Consider the following 8,037-nt stretch of genomic DNA (forward strand, 5'->3'; position numbering starts at 1 on the left):
GTAGTGTGCAAAGGGGACCACAAACTCGCCTCCAAGATACAATGAAACCCGGTTCCAAACTGATTGCTTGACGACATTCTACACTGAACGGAATCAAGCCTGAATCACCTTTGAATTTTTCAAGTAATTGAGACCCAAGTGTTCTGTTTCGGCAGAAAACAGAATACTTGAAGAGAACTTCTAAAACAGTAAAAACAGAAACTTTGTAGGGGTTTAGAGAGAGAGAGAGAGAGAGAGAGAGAGGGAGAGAGAATTGTGCTGGAAATAACAATTTTGGGTATGCCAAAGTAGAAATCTAAATTCTCTATAGAATGAATATTTTCTACAGTTTTTATAGAGCATCTGGTGGCTTTTCTCATTGGAAAACACCCTTTTTGGACATCCTTTCAGTGGATGAATATTGTTCCCACTTCCTCCTTGTACGGGCTTGGGCAAGCGTCTCGTTTTCAACTTCTGCCGGTTTTGGTGAAGTCAGTACATATACCACTTTGAGAGTGGTGAGAATGAAATGTACTTTCTTCTGCCATCTTTTGAAGTTCCCCTTGTTGAATCGTTCAAACTTGACAAAATCTTGCATCATTTGCTTCATTGACAGTGCCATGAAGATCTCCAACAGAAGGATATCGTCTTAAGATTGTTGGAAAGAATCCGTGTAGTGGTTGAGAAGAAGATAAGAAGATGCTTCAAGGCGTGTAAACGCTCTCCTTAAGATGATATTCGCCCCCACCAGTAGTGTGCAAAGGGGACCACGAACTCGCCTCCAAGATACAATGAAACCCGGTTCCAAACTGATTGCTTGACGACATTCTATACTGAACAGAATAAAGCCTGAATCACCTTTGAATTTTTCAAGTAATTGAGACCCAAGTGTTCTGTTTCGACAGAAAACAGAATACTTGAAGAGAACTTCTAAAACAGTAAAAACAGAAATTTTGTAGCGGTTGAGAGAGAGACAATAATTATGCAAATAACAATTTTGGGTATGACAGTAGAAATCTAAATTATCAATAGAATGATACAGAAACTCTCTCGAGTCTCCGTAACCACCACGTCTCTGTCTATCTGTCTCTCTCTCTCTCTCCCCCGGTAAAAGGGACGACATTTTGGGCATTTGTTGTCGGTTTTTTCTCCTTCGCTCTCCTGCATTTGTACCATTTTTTCTTCACATCTCTCCTTAGGATTTTGCAGTCGAATCCTTCTGCAAACTTAAACGTGCAGCTTCAAGATGTTTTATCACATGTAAAGGTAACATGTTTAATACGTAGATTTCATCTAATCTTTTCATTTAATCTGGAATGATTTAATTTTTCTTCTCCTTTCATTTTTATCTACAAATTTCCAGAATTCCTTTGATCTGGAATGATAGTATCTCTACAGTTAGTTTTCTTCTCTTATGGAAGTTGGATTGCTTTTTGCTGCCCATTGTTAATGTTCTATTTGGGAAATTTTTAATAACCCACCACATGTTTGAGATGTGGTCTCTGTGAATTTTACTTTCTTATCTTAAATTCTCACAGTTAGTATCCCAAATACACTTTATCTATTTTATGTCGATCCCTAAAGACATTCAGAGAGTTTCGATTTCATGGTTCCAATGGATCTGTAACACACATGCAAGTTGTTTTTCTTTTTGGAATCAAATTCTTGATGCTCTAAGATGTTGAAGTTGATTGACAGTTCAGATAAGGGATTCACACTTTACTGATTTCATGGTTCCAATGGATCTCTAACCCCTTTCCTCAACCACCCAAAAGCTCAATAATAACATGCATTGAATTTTCGGTTCCACATCTTATGTATGTGTTTAAGAGAATACATCTTATGTGTTTGAGAGAATACCTGAGAGAAACATGCCCTCTCGGAATAGAACAATTTATATTTTTCTAAAAATAGAATGCTCGAAGATGCTAGCTTTTTTCCTCTATTCAGTAAAGTTCTTCTAATTGCATAATCTGATATTGTTTCTTTCGTTTTTGTTGTATTTTTCTGTGTAGTTAGACGGACTTCAAAGTACAACAGTAATGAATTGAATGGTCTACACCATGCCGAAAACAAGTGGGTGAAAGCGTCTCATATAGGTGTACCTCGTAGTATGATTCCCTTTAGGCTCTGTTCACTCGCATTTCCGGGAGACCAAATCCCGGGAAAACACCCAATTTTTTTCAGAGAAAGCTAAAATTCGCATGTTCACTTGTCTTCACAGGATTTTGAAGGAGCCTAGGTGGAAAATGTCACATCTGACATGGAAATTGGGAAAAATGATGTGGAAATGAGTCATTTCTCACAAGTGTAAGATTCCTTTTTCCTTTATTTTGGTCGGATTTGCTTTCCCAGGAAAACTAGTGAAAAAAGTGGGCAAGCAGTTTCTCGGGAAACCTTTTCCTGCACAGTTCCTGCGCAAGTGAACAGGCGCGAAAACCTTTTCTTGCACAGTTTCCCTGGATTTTTTTTCCTAATGCCACATCAGATTCCCGGAAACCTTTGCTTTTCCTTTCCCGGGAAAACAGAGCCTTATGGTGACAACAATGAGAATTTGTTCTTTACTTCTGTAAAATGTAAGGTGGTTTCTTTTCTTTTTTTAATTCTTTTGTAAAATGTTTAGAGCACTGCTAGGAAAACGTGAATCCGTTATGTGGAAAAAAAATGGGCATTGACCATTGGAGGCACGTCCACTGAAAGATAAAAGAATAAGTACGTCCTGAAAAGGGTCAAATCAACTGTCTTATCACTTCTGTTTTTAATTTCCACACGGGATCCCGTTTTCAAAGTGTTTTCCAAATGGTTATACCAAACTTTAAAGATTTTCATGGAACAGTAAATTATTGTTTTTTGGGTGACAAGATTTTGATTTCTTGGTGTGTGTGTGTGTTTTAGTTTTGTATACAGGTGGCCCTGGCACATACAATCCGGCATGTTGCAGCGATCATGGTGAGAATTTTAGGTGGGTGTTTTGTTTTCATGTGACATGTATGTATCCTAGAGGAGAGTGAGGTGGGATTTTTTGTTCAATACATCCTTTTATAGATCACCTGTCCTCAATTAACCTGGACTAATATTTATGGTAATACCCCATACAGAGTAAAATGAATCAGATTTTCCATACTTTTATTTCATAATAAAATGAAAAGGCACTGGTCCTTTTAAAAATTTTGTCGAGTTCACGTCCATAGTCGATGGGCAGTAAAACCTGCATTCTGAGCTTTCTGCAAATTCATAATGTGTGTTTTGCATGAACTATATTTTTCTATTGAAGATGTAATCTATGGGCATTGTGTATTATTATTCTTCTTTGCATATGCTTTGAAGCTTCATTCGAAAACAATTGCAGGTTAGGGTTTTGCCTTCTTGGAGGTTGGGTTTTTTTTTTTGGCAACTCCAAATTGGGTTTATCTTGAGGGTCAATTGTTACTCCTAATTTCTTTTTTGTGACTCCGAATTGCTGTTTTTGGGCGATTCCAATTTTGTTATTTTTTCATATCATTGATTTCAAATCATTTTATGTTTTCTATACCGTTTTTGTAATTTTTATTACGTATTCTCAAATTCTGGATTTGTATCATTGAGTTTGAAACAACCTTATTCAAAAAAATCACTGTGTTTGAAACAATTGCTCTTTCTTAGGTGTCTTTTTACAGGCTTTTAGTTGGGCTATTGTGCTACATGTATGATGGTGATGGGAGGGGTGCACATTGAAATTCCAAATTGATCTTCGTTGTATATTTATATCACTTTAGTTTGTGTCTCGCTGCAGCAAACTGAATCCAACCTTTGATTGACCCTATCTTTTTAACTGATTATTTGTAATCTTTTTAACCTCTAACATAGCTTATATTGTCCACGTTACTTCATCCCTTTGGGCTTTTACTAAAGTTTTCTGACTAATTTCTCACCATGTTGTTGGATTCCTTATATTTTTAGGCAGTACTTCATTTATTTTGAGCCATTTCGGGTTTCATTAACCCATTCTTTTGGGCGTCAAACTCGCTTACAGACAAAAATAGTTATGATCTTTTTTAAATTGATCCAAATCTGAAAAGAAATATATCCAAAGACAGCTCTGAGATATCCAAAATATAAGTGGAAACATCATTATTCTTCAATGTATATAAACATAACACACTTGTGGACTTGGAATTTCAAATAGCAGTCTTAACCTTGATATGAGAACAGGGCCTCAGGACTTCTTCACAGATTTCTTTCGGGATTAGGTGATGCCAATGCAATCCCCTTAATTCACCAGGAATATTTTTTACACTATTTCTGGAAATAAATTCATCTCAATAACAAATAAAAAGAAAATAAAGGCAATCTCAAAACATCAAAATCATGAAATGATGCAAATCATTCTCAGAACCAATCAACCATGCAACTGATACAAAGCAAAGCAAGATAAAATCCAAGCTTACTTTAATAACTGGGTAGTAATTAACAAATGCTTATAGGCTGGAGGTAATTTAACTCGATTGTTTCTAGGTCCTATCGGGATAGTACATGTCGAAAGTATCTACTCCCTTCCTATTTCCTTTTCTGGTAAGTTTTCCAGTAGGTGTTGAAGCAATATCTTTGATATTAATAATTATGCAATTATCTAATTTACTTCATTTCTAAATTTTTTAATGCTTCTTTAATCAGCCATTATTGTTTTCTCTGTGGTGGGTGCGAGTTTTTCACATTGGAACTTGGTTGGGGAAGAATAAAGAAAAAGAAAAGGTGGTAGGTGAAATAGTTCAGGGATTAGAGCCTACAAAATTGGTGGGAAAAAGCAAGGGGGTATATTTGTCCTAAATGGCCTATTTTCGTACCTAACAGCCTATTTTTTATAAATTAGAAATCACTACCCTTCATGTAACAATATAACAAAAACTTTGCATTATTTTAATAATTTTTCTTTAATTATTTCTTTGTCGCGGGTGCATCATCGCGCACGGGGTTTCTTACTAGTATAATATGATTTAATATTACCCAATTGAAGTACCGAACTCTGTGACTTAGTCAATCTTCGAATGACCAAACTGCCCTATTTTCGAGGGATTCGAGAACATGCACTGCTTCAATGCTAGGGAGGGCATTATGGTCATTTAATATGCCTTAGAAAGGCCAATGCAAGGTCTGCTAACTCCGAGACACAGCCTACGCCACGATTCCCCAAACCAACTCACATGGGCCCGCACGTGGCACCTGGAAACTGGGGCCACGCATGAGGAGAATCGACGGCTGGATTTAGTTTTAGGCGGAGTCTATTGATCCGACGGTCCCTAATTGTTTTAGGACCGTCCTTTTGGATAGTTGATTCTCACTCTAGGATCAATATTACACACAAGAAAGAGTACTAGGGACATGGTAATAGTGGGCCCTACCAGATGAGTTGGTTCGATATCAGGTGGGCCCTACCAGATGAGTTGGTTCGATATCAGGTGGGCCCCACCGATTCATCTGATGTGACTTTTCTCACAAGCAAAACCCAGCCATTAAATGCTTTTCCATGAGATTGACTATTAAATCCCAACATTTTAATATGTACTGTTTTTTTGGCTATAATTTTTTTAAGAAAGAAAAAATTGCTAGATTGAATGTTGCGTGAGGCGAGGTTCTACAAGGCCGCCATTGACTTTGTCTTTCCTTATCCTTAAATTAATAAATGATTTTTGTCGTCTTATTTTTGTTTCTGGAGATTCCTACTCAGACTACCTGAGCATGGCTACATGCGAGCGTGAGGTTTCTTAACGTTTTTGGAAGAGTAGTAAATTACATGGGACCTCATTCCCACGTATTGGTGGGGAGGCTTACAAGAAATATTGGTGAGAAAATCCGCCGGGCAAAACAATTTTATCGTGCACAAATTAAACAGAAAAGTAAAATAAACAAATAAGCCACAAGATGGATATTTTACGTTGTTCGGCTAAGCATATTTCACGGGCAAAAAACACGATCTTCCACTATGAGAAAATAATACATAAGGATTACAATGCATTAACACCCAAAGCCTATAAAGCCGCAACCCTTTCCTTACTTCTCAAATCCAAGATCATACAAAAGATAAACCCGAGAAAATCTGAAAGAAAACCCAAGAGGAACCCGAGAAGAAAACCAAGAAGAAACCCTTTCTTCCTTCTTCCTCTATCTTTCCTTCTCTCTTTTTCTCTCTCTCCCTTAGGGTAGCCATCACACCTCAAGCCTCTCATTAGTCCTCGATCTCTTGCCGACCTTACAGAAGAGAATACCCAGTCTCTTTTGGTATTTAGGTTTTCCAAGAACCTAAAAAGGTAGCTTTCCTTTTTTCCTGCGACTGTGCCGTGGGAAACAAAGATGGAAATAAGGCAACGTTCCAACAATTTCCACCTTGGCTTATTTCCCAGCCACCTGTAGAATTTTCTGTTGTTGTCGCCACTGGTCCGCTGTCGCCGCAAACCACCATTAGCCTTCCGAAGTACCAGCTAGACATTCCTCGAATTATCTTGGTTCTGACTTCTCCTGATTCGATCAACACTGCCGATGCACATGTGTAGCTGACAACCCATTAACTCACTTAGCAAACCTTAGAGAGGGATATCGATCCATCCTCCCTAACGTAGGTACTGCCATCCTCTCACCATTGTCTGTAACTTGGAAACCTATCACTGAACCAACTACGAAAGAGACCTCATGTGTGCACATACCATTAGCGTGTGTTTCCATCTAGCCATCGAGATCTTAGGAAAACTACTCATCGTGTCCCGACCAGACGATACAATCCGCCACACTTCTCTCCTTTCATCAGAACCATACAGCCGCATGTGATTTTCATGGCTCCACTTGTAACTGAATGCCGGCACCCTTGGAATCCAACCAGCCAAGTGATATTAGATTCCTTCACATCTTTACGACATACGCTATACCACCCAAAGTACGAACCACTCCATCGAACATCTTGATTTTCACCGTCCCAACTCCCGCAATGTCACAAGTCAACCAGTCACCCAAGGACACTACACCCGCCATTGTCTCCTAGAATGTATCAAAATATTCCCTCCTAGAGCATACATGAACAGAGCACCCCGAATCTAAAGTCCATTCATCGTGAGGAGAAGTGCGATTACTTGTGGAGAATGTGAGAACGTCTCCAAAGTCTTCACCTTGTTCATTCATTAACGCCACCACCATATTCGTAGCACCATTGTCCGCCTAGTCAGCTCGCTTTAGACAATCTCGCTCTATGTGGACACATTCCTTGCAACAGTACGTAACATTGAACACCCTTTCCGCCGACCTTGGATCTTGACCTGCCTTTTCACGATCTCCTGTAAGACGACTTCCTCTTTGATTCCCACCATGAACAACCAACCCATGCTCTTCACTCTTAACAAGAACATGTTTCTTTCGCATATCATTCGGTAAGAGCGATGCCATGACTTCATCCAGCTTTATCATATCCTTACCATGCAATAAAATCGTCACCAGGTTGTCATAAGAATCAAGAAGTGAAGTAAGAAGCAAAAGGGCCTTGCCTTCTTCCTTCAACTTTTCGTCAACCCTGTGGAGCTGATCAACAAGTCCGTTGAACACCGTGATGTGTTCCAGAAGATTCCCACCTTCCTGCATCTTCAGCCTGTACAATTGATGCTTCAGATAAAACCGGCTGGCAAGCTTTTTAACATGTAAAGCTTTTCCAACTTCTCCCATAATTTAGGCGCATCTTCTTCTTCCATAACGTTAAACATGACGCTATCTACCAGATATTGCCGAATAGTGCTGACCGCCTTTGACTCAATGTCTTCTCACTCGGCATCCGTCATCTTCTCCAGCTTCTATCCTTACCCTTCAACGCCTTAGCCAACCCTTGTTGCTTTAGGATGTCCTTTAGCCTCATCTACCATAGGGTGAAACTGTCATTTCTGTCAAATCTATCGATGTTAAATTGAGTAGAACTTGATTTTACCGCCATCTTAGATTACTCCACACTTCACGGTACAGAGCTCCACTTTGAATGTGAATCTTTCTTGAGCAATCTTTCTACTTCCAAAGATCGTTTTAGTTGCGATTTAACCACAACACCCACGA

The 8,037-nt window shown here is 38.9% G+C and overlaps 1 long non-coding RNA gene across 2 annotated transcripts; it reads left to right on the forward strand.

The window, feature by feature from the left end:
- The first annotated feature begins 960 nt into the window (after nucleotides 1–960).
- Nucleotides 961–3,889, forward strand: LOC143881146 (uncharacterized). Of its 2 annotated transcripts, XR_013251876.1 has the most exons (5): nucleotides 961–1,245; nucleotides 1,995–2,078; nucleotides 2,204–2,289; nucleotides 2,875–2,941; nucleotides 3,622–3,889. It is a non-coding gene; the product is annotated as an uncharacterized LOC143881146 (long non-coding RNA). The 2 variants fall into 2 exon arrangements; XR_013251875.1 differs by lacking the exon at nucleotides 3,622–3,889 and having other exon boundaries at nucleotides 973–1,245; nucleotides 2,875–3,147.
- Nucleotides 3,890–8,037: the final 4,148 nt, after the last annotated feature.

This window comes from Tasmannia lanceolata, unplaced genomic scaffold, assembly GCF_043159265.1.
Source record: "Tasmannia lanceolata isolate RefF3 unplaced genomic scaffold, GAP_Taslan_0.1 ptg000007l, whole genome shotgun sequence".
Classification (NCBI taxonomy): domain Eukaryota; kingdom Viridiplantae; phylum Streptophyta; class Magnoliopsida; order Canellales; family Winteraceae; genus Tasmannia; species Tasmannia lanceolata.